Genomic DNA, 19,817 nt, shown 5'->3' with positions numbered 1-19,817 from the left:
TAATTTTTTTTTGTCGAAGCACTTCTTGCTTGGTAGGTATCTCGATAACCACTTGATAGATTGTGACGAAATTTCGCACATGTAAACATTATACTTTGAACTACTTTTACCCAAACTTTCATCAATTTTTACCAATGCAATACAAAGTTATACAGAAAAGAAAGTGTTGCATGTTTTTCGAGTACTCCCATTCTAGTGACTCACACTTACTCACCATCTCGGCACATTCATCCCTACAACCCCGATAGCGCCCTGAAGTCTATGAGACCATCTCTGGGAAATCATTTTTTTTTAATTTTTACTAATTTAGTATTCGGGTCTTAAGTTACAAATGCAATGGATGAAATTGAGCCGAGCTCTGCGTAAGAAACAATACGAACAGAGGCACGAAAACGATACTCTACAGCATGACTTGTAAAATCTCAAATGGGAAGTTCAGCTCCACGCTCATATTCCGCATAATGCGTAAAGGGACCGTATAATCTAAACGGAATGAACAAACCCGAGATAACAATTAATAGTACGTAATAATTCTACCAGAAAAAGTTGTAAATTATAAAAAATATATTTTCCAAACGATATAATATCTACCGAGATAGAGAAAATGTGAAATTGTAGAATGAACATGAATGAAGAAATTAAATTACTCTATCATTATACCAATTCACCAATTACACTTCAAAAATTTAACTGTATTAAAACACCGAAAAGGTAAGATTTTACAGACAGGTAACAAAAAATTTATGCGGTGTTTTGTGGACAATACAAGCATGTTTTGTTGATATCTAAACTCTGTTAAATAACACAAAGCACCGCAGTTTGTAGAAACATCTGCTGGAGGTTATTGAAATTCATACACCGCATACCTGAAAAATATCTAGAAATTGTTTCGAGTTGATGGATGCTAAAGGTGATTCGTTAAACAACGAACACGTGCGGTCGGTTTTTCGGCGAATTGACATCTCCCTGTAAGTCCATTCTAGACCATCCTTAATTTATCTCATTTAGAGCATGTGCACGTCCATCACACGGTCAATCAAAACAATGTATCTCTGTTTGCAAACACGCCCGTCGTTTACCTGAAATACGTCGCCAAATTGAAAGAGATCTTCCGTTGAAATCAAAACCGAGAAATTACTGCATAAAGCGACTCAAAAAATGAACCCATCCTGAAACACAAAAAGTTACCCCCACTGGGAGGATGCGTGTGTGATATTTCACGCTCAACAGTCAACGGAATCAGCACGCCAAACAAGGCGCGCCTTGTTTTAGCTGATGCTGGCTGGCTGACAGTCGTCCTTTTTCGCTTACGTATCCTTTCCACCTCGTTTCTTGATACAGCAGCTCAGAAACGACGATGACTTCTTTCCGTTCCTCAAAATGAATAAATTAAAACATCTGTTCCGGAAGGTTATTCTGTAAGGAGGCTAAGTCAGTCGCCAAAACGTCAGGGTGCCAGGGTTGGCGTGCTGCTGCTTCTCCGATAGAGGTATACATCTCTCGGCCCTCCAACGACGTTGCCCGACGGTTCGCTGCATGAGTGCTCCCGACTTTTGGTTCACTGTGCGTGAATGCTGGTTGACCAAAAAGTCTTGGAATTTCTATGAAATTGTTTTCACTTCAGTTACAGGACGACGATATATTGGCACATAAAAAATGAATCTAGTTCTACAGCTACCCTATGACCAAACTCCTACGTCTCATTGCGGGCTGCAGACAGTGGGCAAGATTGTGATTTGTGGAACCTGCAGCAGGAACTCTACGAATCAGCATGGTGCTGAAGAATTATCCACAAGCCGGTACGAAGAAGCCCATAGATGCTGGCAGGAGGTTATTTTTCAGGATGCTTAATTTAGAACTAATACGGGTGACATCGATGTTTCTGTTGATTTTCTTATTTTGATAAAGAAAATAGCTCTCGGTTATTGTCTATTTGAAAAGGTGGTAAAGCAAGCAGCTGTATTTTTATGTGGTGTAATTATTCAGATCGATAGAGTGTCTTCCGGGTGTTGATAGTTTAGATTATATTCAGCTTAAACAACATTTCGACACATTGATTACAGAACTTGTTCAACATCTAACCTTGTTGGGCCCCAAAGAAAAATCACTACCGTTAAGTGATGACTTCAAAATTAATGAAAGGAGTATCGCAAAACTTATAATTCGTTTGTATAAATCATAAGAAAATGTTTATTTTTTTGTTTTGCATAATATATAAATATTGTCAATATTTTAATCAGTTAATTGATTAGTTAGTTAGTGGTTAACATTCATACCTCTCACGTAGAGAACTCGGGTTTAGCCCGCTGAAGCAGTGTCCCAAGCTGTTAAAGTGAATAAAGAATGTTAGATTCACGGTGTAACTATATATGGTATCGTATCTAGTCTAAAGTAAAAAAACTGAAGATTTCAGAAGACAGGGCTTCGTTACTTTTTTATTTGTTTGAAAATGAAAGTACATGATTAATTGATTTCTGTTTTGCCTTGATCTCAATTTTTACTAGAAAATAAATTGATAAGCTCCTTATGCCACTAATTTTGATATTTTGATATTTGGATATTTGGATGACCTTTGTCACGATCTCGAGTTTGCAGGTTTCTGAGGAGTTCAACCTTAGACGAATTATTTTGACAGTTACGTAACTATAAAATCATTGCTAGTTTGATATAAAAATTATTAATTTTTCCTCACAGTAAAGTAGAAAACAACTCCCACCATTACTACGCCAGATAATATAAAGCTTATAGTATTTAAATATTCGCCGAGATTATATCACATTTCGCCGAACACCATTTCGCGGAAAACCAGTTTTCGTTTAGCCATAATGCGGAATAGAGTGTTTCGCGGAATATCATTTCGCGAAAAACCTTGGTGAAGATGTTGGGCTGAACGAAATTGAATGATTGAATGATCTAGAAGAACAGATTCATTGCACGGTCATCCGGTATTTTTGCGACGTGACTGATCCATCGTGCTCTCCCAACTTTCGATGATTGTACTTTGAGAATCATTCCAAGCAGTGCCTGCAGTGCATGGTTCATACGCCTACGCCATTCTTCGCTTTCCGTTTGCGCTCCACGTCTTCCTGATGAAAATCTATTCGCAACAAAACACAACAATCAAAACACTCAGATAAACGTGGTGGGAAAGTGGCATTGATGATACTAAATTATTTAGAAATTTTTCGGAAGAGATTTTTGAATCTCTTCAGAATCAGCAATCAGCAGATTCATCTTCGATTAAGTAGCGAGATATGAGGACAAAGTTTCTGAAGTAACAGGAAATACGACCCGAACTTTTTTGAAGATTTATCATTCTAATCATGTGTTTTAAGAAACCGACAATTATTCAAAAGAAATGGCGGTTGACTGTGGCCAATGTTGCGAAACCCGCACTTGTGTGGACTCATTTTCTCACACAAGTGCACTCGTTCTAATGAACACGCCGGCCTAAGCATTCCCTTAGAACTTCCGCTTTTGTTTGTTCATGCACTGCAACGACTTTTGCAAGTGTCTATTTAGCTAACAGCCACCGCCGTCGCACTCGCACGTCATTGCAGCCTGAGTAACTGATACCAATAACTCGTGAGGACTCGCACTCCCACACGCGTGTAGAATCGAGGGCGGAAGATGAAGAAGAAAAGTGTGTAGGTAGTAAAATGTCTGCACACAGCACCGCCGGCTGTTTTTCGTTTGTTCTGGAGGCGCCATTTTGAGAATTTGCGTGGAGCGACAAATTGGCTAGCGCCGGCCCTGAGTAGTCTCACCTAGTCCACACTGTACAGTCAATTTTTCACAGTTTGCATAAAATTCAATCAATTTTCGTTGTTTAAAAATACCTTTTTTCTTCATTTAAGAAAATAAAATGAATAGAGTTACCAAATATTCGGATTGAAAATATATCCGCTTAATCGAAGTGAGCAGATTTTCACTTTACTGGGGATCAATAGAAGGTACTGCTATTTTTAATCGTTTTTGAAGATTTTCATCAAGCGTCAAAATCATGATGTGGGGCAAAATGCCTAAAGCAAAGTTTATTGAAAAAAAAAATTTGACTAAAAATTGGCATTCAATTAGACTTGAAATTGGGCTTAAATCGGACATTCAACTGGACTTGAAATTGAACTAGACATTGGACATTAAATTAGAGGAAATTAGACACCTAGTTTTGCATGAAATTGGCATTAACATATGTCGTCTTAATTTCTCACGCATTTCACCTCGTTTCTGTTCCATTTTTAGGGCGAAGTCCTGTATGGCGGGACAGGCCTCTATGCCCGGGCACTAGCGATTTCTCAAAAACAAGGAATGATAAAATTATTTGGAAAGAATGCCACAATAGTACTTTAATGGTACTATTGTCCTATTTAAGCCCAATTTCAAGTCTAATTGAATGCCAATTTTTAGTCAAATTAAAATTTGATTTCAAGTTTAATCTCTAGGAAAATGTGAATTCTAATTTCAAGCCCAAACTCAAATCCAATTTTAAGTTCAATTTTCATTTCTATTTGAAATAAAGCTTAAAGCGAAAATTAGTCCAGTTGTGTGGTAAACAATAATAAATTCGTCATCTCGTTTTTCCAGGCCAAAACATTCTTCTGAAAAGTCGGGTACCCCACCTTTTGCTTATGTCTGAGCACGCTAGTGTTCGCTCTTTTCCTCAAGGTATGTCCGATCCACATCCACCTACGTATTCGAATTTTAGGTGCTGCCGGCCGTTGATGACATTGCCGATAGAGTTCCTCGTTGGATATCCAGGTGTCAGACCATCACGTAGGAATGATAAGTCTCAGCCAGTGATTGATAAATACCTTCAGGTTTTGCGTTGTCTCCGCAGACCAAGCCTGTGTAGCTTTTGCTGGTGAGACGGTGCAGAATTTTGTTGGAAGCAGTATGGTGCAAAAAAAGTAAGTAGTGTTGTAGTATTTCTTGACGATGGGAAGCAAATGATTCATAGTCGATCTCGTTGAAAAGAGTATAGAACCTTTGAACAGCCAGTTTGTCCCGAGGAATATCAGAAAGTTGTACTGCATATATCCGATCATTCTCTTGGTTGTGGTGATTTTATAACAGGAATTTTTTTTCGTCCGAAAACATAATTTCACAATCACCGTTTCTCTTTGAGCAGCTGCCCGTATCTTTCGAGGCTAGCAATCTTCTGCTTTTCAGTCAAACCTTGCACCCATTGCACTATAGTCCAGTAAGCGGTTTTAGACGGACAAAAATGATTGCGCCTAAACGAGATATTCTAGCTCAACGAAGTCTTCGGCAACTTTTTGAATGAAAACATGATGCATCTTTTGAAGGTGTCGTCCAATGTTCAGATAATACTGTAACAGCAATTCAAGTAATAATTTTTTAAATAAGTTTGTTTTCGATTTTTTAGCTTTAAAACATTAAAGATGAATTAATTTCACATAACTTTTCTTAACATATCAAATTTCTAACTCTTATGTATTTTCAGCAGTGGAGCTTTGTTTATGGACGACCCGTAAAATCATATTTCCTCTTATAACTCATTTATCTCAACAGGTAGCTCAATATGATGTTCTACAAAATCTATTATACGTTAGAGAGGAATATTTTTTCAGAAGACTATTGTGCTTTATCTTTATGAGGTAATAAGATATAGCTGATTTCAGGTTAAAAACAGGCTAATTTTACTTAATCATAACTCGGAAAGTGGCAAACGAATTTTGACGAAACTGTGGAGATTTAATATACACATATGCATAAAGTTTTTAGCAAAAAATGGTTTTTTAAAAAAGATAAAATTCTTTGAATTTTATGATTGACTAGGGTAACCAACGTATTTTGGACCCCATCAGCAGCTGTACATAATTTGGACACTTACAGCAAATGCAAATGGAAGTGTCCAAATTATGTACAGCTGCTGATGGGGTCGAAAATACGTTGGTTACCCTATAGCTAAAATTGTCGTTTTCTTCATAGAATCACATTCAAGTAATCAAGTATGCGAGCACGGAATACTATACGCAACAAATATACTGGCAATGACCGTGGTTGATACTAAAATAGTGAATGCATTCAAAATGTTACATTCGCAATCTTGTTTTTCATGCGAAAAAGCTAAAAGAATGTTTAATAATAATCTTGAATTAAACGATGTGTACGATCGCTTCTGATACTAACACGAACCTTTACTGTTATACGCGTATATTCGCAATATGAAGATGTTTTTGAAAATATTTTATAGACTAAAACTAACTGCGATGTGAAAAACGAGGAAGATGAAGCAGGGCTGCGGAAAACTTATGATTTGCGCGTAATCGAACTACGTAGGAAGGAAACTTAACTAATTGTTATACTTTTTCGGTAATTTCAACATTGAATTTCAAGTAGAATTCCAATATGATTTTTAAATCCATTATAAACTATAGAATTAACAATGGAAATTAATCGGGAAATTTTTTTTCTTTATTTTCAATCTTCATATTCCATTCCAAAAAAACTTCAGTCAACTTTAACATTTATCAAATATTATTAGACACGACGTTGATTTGTTTGAGCGAATGCACGTGATGCGAATAATTATTAGCAAACATATAATCAACCCTTCAACGGGTAGACTTCTGTAGATAGTTTTTGTTTTGAGAGTCTCAGAGCTGTGCAGAGTCTAAATTACAGCCACAAAGAATCGCCCAAGTCTTTATTGTTTAGTCAACTGAATACTACTGACTGTGCTTACCAGCCAGGTCTTTGAACGCGGTCGGAATCTAGATGACTCCGATGATTGCCGACACGACGATGCACCGAACTGCTCGTCGCATCGGCGGCACATTCTAGCGCTGCCGAGATGGTATACAGCGCGATGCATGTTGTGATGCTGGGAGACGAGATATTCTGTACCAAGGGCATTCAACCCCCACATCTCACCTCTTCTCACAAGACGAAATTTGAAAAAAAAAAAACCTAATATAAAAGTATAGAAGAAAAAGTCTAATTTACACGCTACAAAAAAATATTAGTGAATTTGCCATTTATTATATTTATATGGAGATAAAAGACAACTTTCCATGCATTCAACTGATCCCAAGCAAACGAAATTCTGAAAATAACTCTTTTCAATGAAATTGTAAGTGAGTTTGTGGCAGAGGGTAGTTTCTGTATTTGATCATTCAAAAGGTGCAACAGTTCGGCATCACTACCACCACTTGTACTATTCAAATACTTAGCAATTCAACAATCAATCAAATCTTTAAATCTGATAAGAGAATTCAACAATCAACACCATTAAGAACACTATTTACTGGGACCTGGTTAAGTTACCTGGTGAGAACAGATGGATATCCTAGCACATCCCCCTCCATATCATTGACTTTTCTCTGAGAGGAAACACAAGTTTTCGATTCTTTCAGCATTGAAGATAATTCGACTCGTAGGGTAAGTCTAAGAGCAACTTTGCCTTCACGTAATTGCTGTTTTTGCCTTTTCAGAAATGTGGAAAACTGCCCTTCCTATTCTAATCTGTCAAGTAAATTTTTCATCACCCGCTTTGTTGTGTCCTTCTGGACTCGTAGGATTCTCAGCCTGGTGATTATTTCGAGACGATACTATCGAGTTTTCCAGCCGAAGTACCTTTACTTCTTGTTTATTTCACTTAACTTTCATAACATATCATGACACTATTTTTCTGAGTCGCTCTTTTTACCAAACAGTTTCCATTGACCTCATGGGATCAACCATTTTAACTGCCAAAAATCCAAATAAATCAATAGCTCAAACCTGTATAACAACTTATGCATATAATCTGGTACTTGATTCATACTAAGTAAAGCCATCTTTTCGACAATGATCATATTAAACTATTTTATTTGTCTCTGGTCGTATCAAGCAGTTTGATCCGTCTATGGTCTTACCGGTCCATCTTTTTCTTTTACTTCTTCTTATATCTTTTTCAACAATGATCGTACCAAATCATTTAGTTCGTCTATGGTTGTACCGAACATATATGTCATTCAACAATGATCTTATCAAATCATCTAGTTCATCTATGGTCGTACCGAACCATATACATCATTCAACAATGATCATTTCGAATCATTTAACTCATCTATGGTCGTACCGAACCATATACATCATTCAACAATGATCGTATCAAAACCTTTAGTTCATTTATGGTCGTACCGAACCATATACATCATTCAACAATGATCGTATCGAATCATTTAGTTCATCTATGGTCGTACCGAACCATATACAACATTCAACAATGATCGTACCAAATAATTTAGTTCATTTATGGTCGTACCGAACCATATACATCATTCAACAATGATCATATCGAATCATTTAACTCATCTATGGTCGTACCGAACCATATACATCATTCAACAATGATCATACCAAATCATCTAGTTCATTTATGGTCGTACCGAACCATATACATCATTCAACAATGATCATATCGAATCATTTAACTCATCTATGGTCGTACCGAACCATATACATCATTCAACAATGATCGTATCGAATCATTTAGTTCATTTATGGTCGTACCGAACCATATACATCATTCAATAATGATCGTATCGAATCATTTAGTTCATCTATGGTCGTACCAAACCATATACAACATTCAACAATGATCGTACCAAATAATTTAGTTCATTTATGGTCGTACCGAACCATATACATCATTCAACAATGATCATATCGAATCATTTAACTCATCTATGGTCGTACCGAACCATATAAATCATTCAACAATGATCGTACCAAATCATTTAACTCATCTATGGTCGTACCGAACTATATACATCATTCAACAATGATCATATCGAATCATTTAACTCATCTATGGTCGTACCGAACCATATACATCATTGAACAATGATCGTATCAAAACCTTTAGTTCATTTATGGTCGTACCGAACCATATACATCATTCAATAATGATCGTATCGAATCATTTAGTTCATCTATGGTCGTACCGAACCATATACATCATTCAACAATGATCATATCGAATCATTTAACTCATCTATGGTCGTACCGAACCATATACATCATTCAACAATGATCATATCGAATCATTTAACTCATCTATGGTCGTACCGAACCATATACATCATTCAACAATGATCGTATCAAAACCTTTAGTTCATTTATGGTCGTACCGAACCATATACATCATTCAATAATGATCGTATCGAATCATTTAGTTCATCTATGGTCGTACCGGACCATATACAACATTCAACAATGATCGTACCAAATAATTTAGTTCATTTATGGTCGTACCGAACCATATACATCATTCAACAATGATCATATCGAATCATTTAACTCTTCTATGGTCGTACCGAACCATATAAATCATTCAACAATGATCGTACCAAATCATTTAACTCATCTATGGTCGTACCGAACTATATACATCATTCAACAATGATCATATCGAATCATTTAACTCATCTATGGTCGTACCGAACCATATACATCATTGAACAATGATCGTATCAAAACCTTTAGTTCATTTATGGTCGTACCGAACCATATACATCATTCAATAATGATCGTATCGAATCATTTAGTTCATCTATGGTCGTACCGAACCATATACAACATTCAACAATGATCGTACCAAATAATTTAGTTCATTTATGGTCGTACCGAACCATATACATCATTCAACAATGATCATATCGAATCATTTAACTCATCTATGGTCGTACCGAACCATATACATCATTCAACAATGATCATACCAAATCATTTAGTTCATTTATGGTCGTACCGAACCATATACATCATTCAACAATGATCATATCGAATCATTTAACTCATCTATGGTCGTACCGAACCATATACATCATTCAACAATGATCGTATCAAAACCTTTAGTTCATTTATGGTCGTACCGAACCATATACATCATTCAATAATGATCGTATCGAATCATTTAGTTCATCTATGGTCGTACCAAACCATATACAACATTCAACAATGATCGTACCAAATAATTTAGTTCATTTATGGTCGTACCGAACCATATACATCATTCAACAATGATCATACCAAATCATTTAGTTCATTTATGGTCGTACCGAACCATATACATCATTCAACAATGATCATATCGAATCATTTAACTCATCTATGGTCGTACCGAACCATATACATCATTCAACAATGATCGTATCAAAACCTTTAGTTCATTTATGGTCGTACCGAACCATATACATCATTCAATAATGATCGTATCGAATCATTTAGTTCATCTATGGTCGTACCGAACCATATACAACATTCAACAATGATCGTACCAAATAATTTAGTTCATTTATGGTCGTACCGAACCATATACATCATTCAACAATGATCATATCGAATCATTTAACTCTTCTATGGTCGTACCGAACCATATAAATCATTCAACAATGATCGTATCGAATTATTTCACTTATTGATGATTGTACCGAACCATGTACTTCACACAACAATGATCGTACTGAATCATTTTCCAAAACTTGTTCTGAACTCTAATTTTTTTGTATTAGCCGCCGAACCACTTCACAAAATGGCTGTACTAAGCCGTTTAGAATCAACATTGTCTCCAGGTCATTTGTTCAACGGTCCTACCGAGCTGTTCCATACAAATGGTCATAACCAACCATTTCCAACAATTCATTATCGAATTCATCAACGATCCTGTTCACCAAATCATTTTATTTAATTGTAGTACCGAGCAGTTTTGATAAAATGGGTATACCAGATAATTGGATTTTATACTCATTTTCTCCTAATGCTATTAACGCTATTATTAACAAAAACAGAAACAGATAACACTCTGTTCATACACCCTGGTTTCATCGAACACTTTTTTTAATGCATGAAGTAACTTCATTGTATCTAACTGCTCTATGATAAAATAAAGGAAAAATACTCTATAACTAAAAATGGGACAAATCATTCGGTAAATCTCACAGCGTTGAGAAAGAAATAGGCTAAACTACACTTTATATTTCTGTGACGGTGATATTGTGTAAATCTCTACAACTCTTGCCAAACGACACTGCTTCTTCAAATCAAAAATATAGTACTAAATGGCGTAACCATATCGCGAAACGCAAAATAGCATTATTCAACCACATTCATGTGTATTCAAACCATTTTACTTTGTCCAGGAAAAAAAAATCTAAAAAGCTTACCTTACAAGTCCAGCCGTACCACCCAAGTAACATTCCTGTTGTTCAGCAGCCCGTCAAACACCCGTTCCACGGCCATCAATTGTACAATACTTGAACAAGCTATTCTTAAACAAAAATGTTTGTTGGGTATGCAGCAATGTGATGACCAATGTAACGCAACCCCTCTCCATTACAGGGAACAGCGCGACACAATCGCACAAACACAAGAAAGAAAAAAATGCTCTGACCGGCTTCTGTTCACTTTCTGAATTGTACGCGCATCTAATTTAAGCTTTAAAAAGCAAAAGAAAAACCACCGACAGAAGTAAAATGAAGTTTCCATCATATCTTTTCTGCTTTTGGCGTTTCACAATCACTAAGCGATTTATCCAAGAAAAGAATTCATAAACTGTATTTCACACGCGTACCGAAATTACTTTATTCGGTTATCTTGGGCGATTCTGCTCTGCAACACGTGCCGAAAAAACTAGCATGGCACAATTGTTCGATTAAAACAACCTGCACGGTCGCCATTGTGCAGAGTCTAAATTACAGCCACAAAGAATCGCCCAAGTCTTTATTGTTTAGTCAACTGAATACTACTGACTGTGCTTACCAGCCAGGTCTTTGAACGCGGTCGGAATCTAGATGACTCCGATGATTGCCGACACGACGATGCACCGAACTGCTCGTCGCATCGGCGGCACATTCTAGCGCTGCCGAGATGGTATACAGCGCGATGCATGTTGTGATGCTGGGAGACGAGATATTCTGTACCAAGGGCATTCAACCCCCACAAGAGCCACATATGAAATTTATTCTAACTGGATAGCATAATATCTGTGTTGCGAATAGATTGACATTTTGGTATCATTCTGACTATGCGTTCAAGAGTTCTTAACTTTTAAAATAAAAAATTCAGAATTTTGTCAATTTTTACTTTTGAAAACATAGGACATCTAGAACAAAATGTTCGACCTCAAAAATATTCGGTGATGAACTACTCACTGAGTTTTGTAATATTTGGAAAAAACATGGAATGGATATGAAAAACAAAATAAAATTTTTATAATATTTCTTACCTGTTATGTATAGCTTTATGGCTGGTATCCTTTGCCTCCAACAGTGCAAATGGTATTGAGATTTCTTAATTATGTAATTCATCAGCGTATATCATAGCTTTTCTCACAATGTAGGTATTAATACTAAACGTACCAAATGAGTATTCATGAATATTTTTCGCTAACTGATAGGAAAGACCGCGATTGTCGTCAGATAAGCGTTTGTATTTGTCTCGATAAAAAATAAATAATAAAGCAACAAGCTTTGTATTATGTTTTAAAGATATTTTCTAAAAAAATTGTTAAGCGAAATTGTGTTATAACGCTGTGAAACTGAGCCCAAAACTGTGGGATGGATAAAACTACATCTTTAGCTACAGTAAATCACAAAATTCAAAGAATTTTATCTTTTTTAAAAAAATAACACCCTCACCATTTTTTGCTAAAAACTTTGTGCATATCTGTATATTGAATCGCCAAAGTTTTATCAAGATTCGTTTGCCACTTTCCGAGTTATGCTTTAGTAAAATTACCCTGTTTTTAACCTGAAATCGGCTATATCTTATTACCTCATGAAGATAAAGCAAAATAGTCTTCTGGAAAAATATTACTCTCTTACGTATAATAAATTTTGTAGAACATCATATTAAGCTACATGTTGAGATAAATGAGTTATAAGAGGAAATATGATTTTATGAGTCGTCCATAAACAAAGGTCAATTGCTGAAAATACATAAGAGTTACAAATTTGATATGTTCAGAAAATATATGTGAAATTAATTTATCTTTAATGTTTTGAAAATAAAAAATCGAAAACAAACTTATTTAAAAAATTATTACTTGAATTGTTGTTACGGTATTATCTAAACATTGGACGACCCCTTCAAAAGATGCATCATATTTTTATTAAAAAAGTTGCCGAAGACTTCGTTGAGCTAAATTATCCCGTTTAGGCGCAATCATTTTTGTCCGTTTAAAATCGCTTTCTGGACCATAGTGCATTGGTTTTGATGGAAGGAATCGAAGATCATCTTTTAAAATATTCTTCATGTTTGACTGCGAAATTCTAAGTTCTTTGACTATTTTAATTAAGTTTCCGTCGGATTCGCTTTCTTACTCGTTTGATGGCTTCCGGTGTTCTTACAGTGCGTTAACGTTTGGGACGGTTTGGGACGTATTTTTCAAGAACCTGCTTCCTTGTACCGGTTGCTTGATACTACGAAAGATGAATCTTTCGTTCATTCCGAGTGACTTCAGCTTCTTTAAAATGTCACATGGTCGAAGAAAATAAGCTTATCACTAGTTCCATTTTCACGTCCATAATTACCACGACTCTTAACCGTTTAAAAAGTCCTAATAAACCAATCTTAAACGAAGGAAAATTCAAAATAAAAATGCAAGCTGTGTAAACATTTGAAAACAGAAAATATACAACCACATCTGTGGTTAACCCATTTTTTATTAAACACGTCCAAAAAACACTGCCGGTTATTACTACTCACCCTGTATACTATGCCAACCAAATCGAAAACTAGTAATTTCCAAGCTAAAGATCCGTATCATTCTTTTTTGACGCTGGTTAAATATTTCTAGTATAGACCACCCTGATCGGAAACCCAACCGCGAACTTTCTTACAGGTAGTCCTTCAAAGCATGTAATCTGTCTAATAAGGCTACTAACCAAAAAATTACCTCTAAAAACACACACTGCAAACAATGGACGAATGGTTTCAATCGCCAACCTGTCACAATAAAGGTCACAGTTGGATTTCGACTTCCTACGTGCCTTTTTTCTTTTCAAATCTTGCTGATTTGCTGTAGTTTTTTCGTGCATCATGCTGATTTCACCTCCCTACCGCAGATTCTAACCAACCCCGCATGGGATTTTTCTGCATCCTTTAAAAAACATGTAGAACATACATATTATCAGATCTTCCAATACTAATCTAGAGCTTATTTCTGGATAAGTGTAATGTAAAGTGGCCTGACATTGAGAAATTAATAGCCCTGTATCACCATCCTGGAGGACCACACCGACTGCAAATGAGTCGTTATAGTCATTTGCTTGGTTCCGTTGTTGACACCGATGACCTTCACGCAGTTAAAGCGTTATGTAGGTACATTACACGCCGTATTGCCTGATGGTGGCAGGACCCGAGCGAGCGGTCATAAACGGCAAGCTATTAAACTCCACCAGTTTCGAAGCGTTTCGGAGGTGCCGAGTAGTTGGTAAATGGACGGCGATTATATTTAACTTTTGCTGAAGGTTAGAAATTAAGGTAGAGGAAGCCGTCGAATACTATTTAAATTAATTGAGCTATAAAACTGGAAGCTTACGGTGGCAAACTGCAGGGTTTGCAGCGGCACTGTAACTGAAACTCAAATATTTTTGCGTTGTTATTCAATTGATGTTGATAGTTATCGAAAGGATTGTAATTATGGTTTTCAATTATCATTAAATTAATTTAAATATAGAATAGCGACCGAATATCTGCGCCAACCGGCTGTTAGGTATTGTAAACCCTAGCAAGAAAAAGAAACGGTCGGTCTTAAATAAAACATTTTACTTTACTCCCATCCCAGTATAATACCACGAGGAAGGTGCCACTAATGACATATAATCTGACGTGTATCTTTGGCACTTTTGGTGACACACTTTAAAGTGGTCATGTTATACCCACCCTGCTTGAAGAGGGAACGCTTTACAGACTCACAAGTGATGTTGACCCGAGGAGTGCCATCATGAATGAAAACTCTCGCGCTGCCTGGCGTCGTCTGGCCGGCCGGGCAACTGAACTCCGCTGTAGGTAGGTCCACGCGTGATCGTAAAACTTTTAATTCGGCAGTATTTATGCACTTCGAGGAAGCATTCCATTGAAGGTGCGAGAAATCCGTGTTAAATGTGTAGAACTGTCCAGTTCGCTGATGTAGTAGCAGTAGTTTTCTCATCAAGAAGCCGATCATTGTGATGGTCATCATTATCTGCTAAGTCAACGATGTCAGCGACGCGACTAGAAGCCAGAAAAAAAGTCATTAGATTGTTAATTAAAAGTTGATTGGTAGGTATCTGCTTGCTGAGAATGAATGGCTGCCAACTTCGGTAAAGCAACACAACGCTGAATCAATGTGAGATAACCAGTAGCATCTGTTTTATTGCGTTCCCGGATTTATGAAGTGAACAACATTCAGCATTGAACAACGAAGATAGGAAGACATTAAATCAATAATACATGGAATGTGGCAGATAACTTTCTCGAATCTAAGTAATCGACTTCTGGTTATTGAATAGAAATATGATGTACTGAAAACAATATTGGGGTAGAAGTGGCAACACACTTTTCACTCAACAAAGCAATTCAAAGAAGCTATCAATTAAATGTGAATTAAACCAAGCAATCAAAGCGAACAATGTTAGAAAATACACACCTTGACTGGAATGACAATAACAAACGGGATAAAGTACAAAATAACGAATTGAGAACAATGCCATCACATATCGAGATGTCAGTATGAAGGAACCCCTATTTTCAACAACCAAAAGATTCATTGAAACAACCAAACAAAAATTGCTCAATAGACTCAGTATAAAGACGATATACACACCACCATCAAGCAGCATCTAAGAGGAGAACATAAAACTGACAATGAATGACTGGTTCATGCGGCGACATCCCAAAATATCATCATATGGGTGGCCAAAGAATTACCTTCAAAGTGGCTGATTTCTCCGAGGGATCTGCTATTAAACGACAAGATATAGGACGTATTAGCCTTCGTCTGCCATACTTCTTGTTCGACCGAGAGAGAGCCATCACTTCGCACCAGGCAGTCACCAGGCTTGACAGGCAGTACGGTACGACTCCAGACCCCGGCTCTCTATACATGCATGACACACTGTGGAAAACCAACAATTAAATAAGGTTTCAAACTTTAACGTGACTTTTCGTTGCAAGAAAGGTCCATACGGAGAGTTGGCTGCCATGCTATCCATTGCAGCACTTTTCATCGCTGTCAGGTAAGCCATCGTCGCAGTGGAACTTCAACCTTTTCAAGGATTCGAACGGTAATTTATGGCGAGGATAAGACAGTAATGACAATATTTAGTCTCTTTTCTGATGTATTTCCACAGAAAAAATAAACAATTTAGATCCTCAATAAATGTTATAAGTTATCAAAAACATTGTACACTAATCTTTTTGAACGTGAATAAGTACAGTAATGATTTTAATGATATTATGATGTGATTTTTTCATCACCGTACTTTTAAGTACATTTGTACCTATTCAAACTATAGAGTTATTTTACAGAAATCATTAATACCTTTAATCTTTCTAATTTAGTTATTCAACCGCCAAGTATCTAACTATTATACTTCATAATCTTCTTCCAACAATTATCCTTGAACAGCTGTCAAACAATGGATACATGCACAGGGATACCTCGATAAAAGACAATTTATAATTTCAAAAAGTTGTCTTATATCGAAACATAATTTTTTCAAAAAAAATTTCTGCTTTAGCGATCGTTAATTAGGTCTGTGTAGTGTGTTTACATTTTTTTTAACTATTTATTATTGTTTGAGCTAGGGTAAGGGCACTATAATTCGACCTATGGAACCAACGCATGGCTAACAAATTGCAATATATCGTCCAAATAGCGCTGTTTTTTCGAAAATATGATAGAATAGTAGAAAAGGATGTACACTGAAGTCGCTTTTTACGCGGTTTTTTTACGCGACTATTTTTAGGCGAATTTCGGAATTTACGCGGTTTTTTTTACACGAATTTCGGAATTTACGCGGTTTTTATTACGTGGTTTTGATTTACGCGGGACGTATCCTTTGCGTAAATAGCAACTGGAGTGTATACCCAATTAACATTTAAAAGGGAATAAGTGTACGATGTATATTTTTCATACAATTTCTCGTTGCAATTCAATATCCAATTTGGCTAATTTGCGACCCTTGCGTCACGCAAGTAATTGTATGATTTCAAGCGTTTTCCGGGATTGCATTTCAAACATTTTCCATCTCTTCATTCAAAGGAGAAGGGTAATCGAAATAGTCTACAAAAAAGGTTTACGGTTTAGTTAAAAAAAATAATACCAATGTGATATTACAGTTATGCTATTGTTTACAAGCGCAAATTGCGAAATAAAAGCATATCTGCCCCATATTTTTGAAAAAAAATTTCAGTACATAGTGGAAGTTAGTTCCTACGCCAAAGTATGCGCTACATGCCCATCTGAGTTTCATCTACGGTGAGCTGCCATCCGTTCATAGTACCGAGCGAGAGTCCTCAGGATTGTCGTCGTTAGACCGTTGTGCCGGAAATAAAACAATGTTTTAGACCAGTAGCTTTGTTTTATTAGGGTCTATTGTGAAACGTCCCCTCTTTTGTTCAGCGTTCGATGGTGTCGGCAAGGCTATGAGGTTGAGGCGGGTCTGTAGCGAAACAAAAAAGGGTTAGGTGCAGCTATGTCGGCTCAGGTCACCTCGCGATGGACACTGCTCCGGTTCCTGGGTAACGTGGCTATTTGGCGGTTATCCGTGGCCTTTCCCCCACGGGTTCTTCTGGGTGGCTGGAATAACGGGTACGGTCAACGACGGCCAGTCTAGCGTCCCTTCGGCACTTTGGCACTCGCGGAACCTTTATAGAAAGAACAGACAAACTTATTTCCGTACCTTAGGGTACGTCTTGACTCGCTCACAGTCCAATTCAGAATTAAAAATCTCGGCGATGGCGTCCTACGGGTCTTCTTAAAATGGCGGGAATATTCTTTAAATCGTCACCTGACATATGTGCTTATGCTGTGGTGCGAAAAGCTCACAGAGAGCATTAAACCAGCAGATGTTGAAAGGGATGGGAGTTGATTGATAGGCGGTAGGGTCGATATAGGATAGGATGGAAACGGGATCGGTGGTTTCGGATTGTCGTTTCCGACTATGTTCAGGCTTGTCTTGTCCCCACTTTCAGTGTTAAAAATCACTTAATTTGCTATCCGAAATATATTTGTGTAACCTGAGGACTGTAACCCTCCACTTAAGTTATATCAAAACATATCCCATTCTTCCCCGCGGAATCAACCGAGATGCGAGCAAACTTAGCGGAAACCAAAGTCGCATGCTGACAGTGAAGGAGGCGCTCACGTGACCTTCGAATGTTGGCATAAACAATAGCCATTGATGGAGGGACGGTAGGGGAAATTAATTTGAATTTTTTTGGGAAAGGATGGGAAAGAGTGGAAAGGAAGGAGGAGGGGGGCAATAGGTAGCTACGCTTAACAAGTTGTCGTTGTGACTCCTATCTTTTGTCCAATGCTGGAAGGTGCATGGGTCGAACCAAGCTATAGTCAGAGATTATAACCGGAGATTATAGCTTGGTTCGACTCATGCACCTTCCAGCATTGGACAAAAGATAGGAGTCACAACGACAACTTGTTAAGCGTAGCTACCTATTACCCCTCTTCCTTTCCACTCTTTCCCCTCCTTTTAAAAAATTTTTCATTACTTTCCTCTACCGTCCCTCCATCAATGGTAAAACCATCGTTTCAAAAAAAAATATTAATATTAATGCCTGACCGCATTTCAAGGTCAAAGACTAAAACACGAGTTTGGTCAATAAAGAATAGCCTTGCCAACCAGGAGCGTCTGTTCCCGCTCTAGATAGTGGTTCAACAACAAGGTGGACCACCGTTTACTCCACCTGCTAAGCATCTGCTCTGGATGTTAGGAGCGGCTGACGACAGTGTCTCACTCGGAATAGACTATTGAATTAAGAAACGTGTTGTCTTGGATGCTAAAATCAAGATGGAAGGCATGATAGCGTGGCTCTGATAAAGAAATACAACGACTACGAACAATCAAGAAAATTCAACTAGGAACATTCAGCATTTGGGTGGAATAAAAGTTTTGTACCTGGAATTGCAGTCCACTGATTTTTGTTGGTGACAACAAGATAATGCTTGAGTAGCTAGAACCATGAAAATTCGATACCGTGGTACTGCAGGATTTTTTTGCAAATGCTAAAAGGTGTGGAGGATCCGTGGCGGTAAGTCCAAGTTTTGTCAGAGTAGAGGAGCCTCCTATGAGCTTCAAATGGGCATTGTGGTACTGGCCAGAATGCACAACCCAAGTAGCAATTTTAAGTTGTATTGCGTCCCACTAGTGGTTTTTATGCCCAATTCCATGAAACCGCTGATAAAACTATGAGCTCCACCAGAACTTTCTGTTGACCGCTATAAAACTGCCTTCCGACCAAGTGGCCCACTCTTCAGAAGGTTTTCATAACCTCTATAAGAATCAGGTCATAAGCTGAAGTAGTCTTATCACGCTCTGCTGAAAGCAGCAATAAAACCGATTATGCTTTTCGCTGCTGGACAACTACCGTTATAATTCAATAAAGCTTTTCGTTATAAAGCTATAAAGCATACAGCTTGCTCTGTTGAAAAGCTAAATCCGTCCGCCAACTTTCTTAACTTGCGAATATATCCGTGAGCATAAAAGTTAAAGTTTTACTGTCAGACCATCCTGATCGATTTAGTTTGCATCGACCATAATAAAATATCTCATAGAATAATTAATGAATTTTAGTAGTTTATATTG

This window comes from Sabethes cyaneus, chromosome 3, assembly GCF_943734655.1.
Source record: "Sabethes cyaneus chromosome 3, idSabCyanKW18_F2, whole genome shotgun sequence".
Lineage (NCBI taxonomy): Eukaryota > Metazoa > Arthropoda > Insecta > Diptera > Culicidae > Sabethes > Sabethes cyaneus.
The sequence above is the reverse complement of the archived record's forward strand: the minus strand, read 5'-3'. Positions refer to the sequence as shown.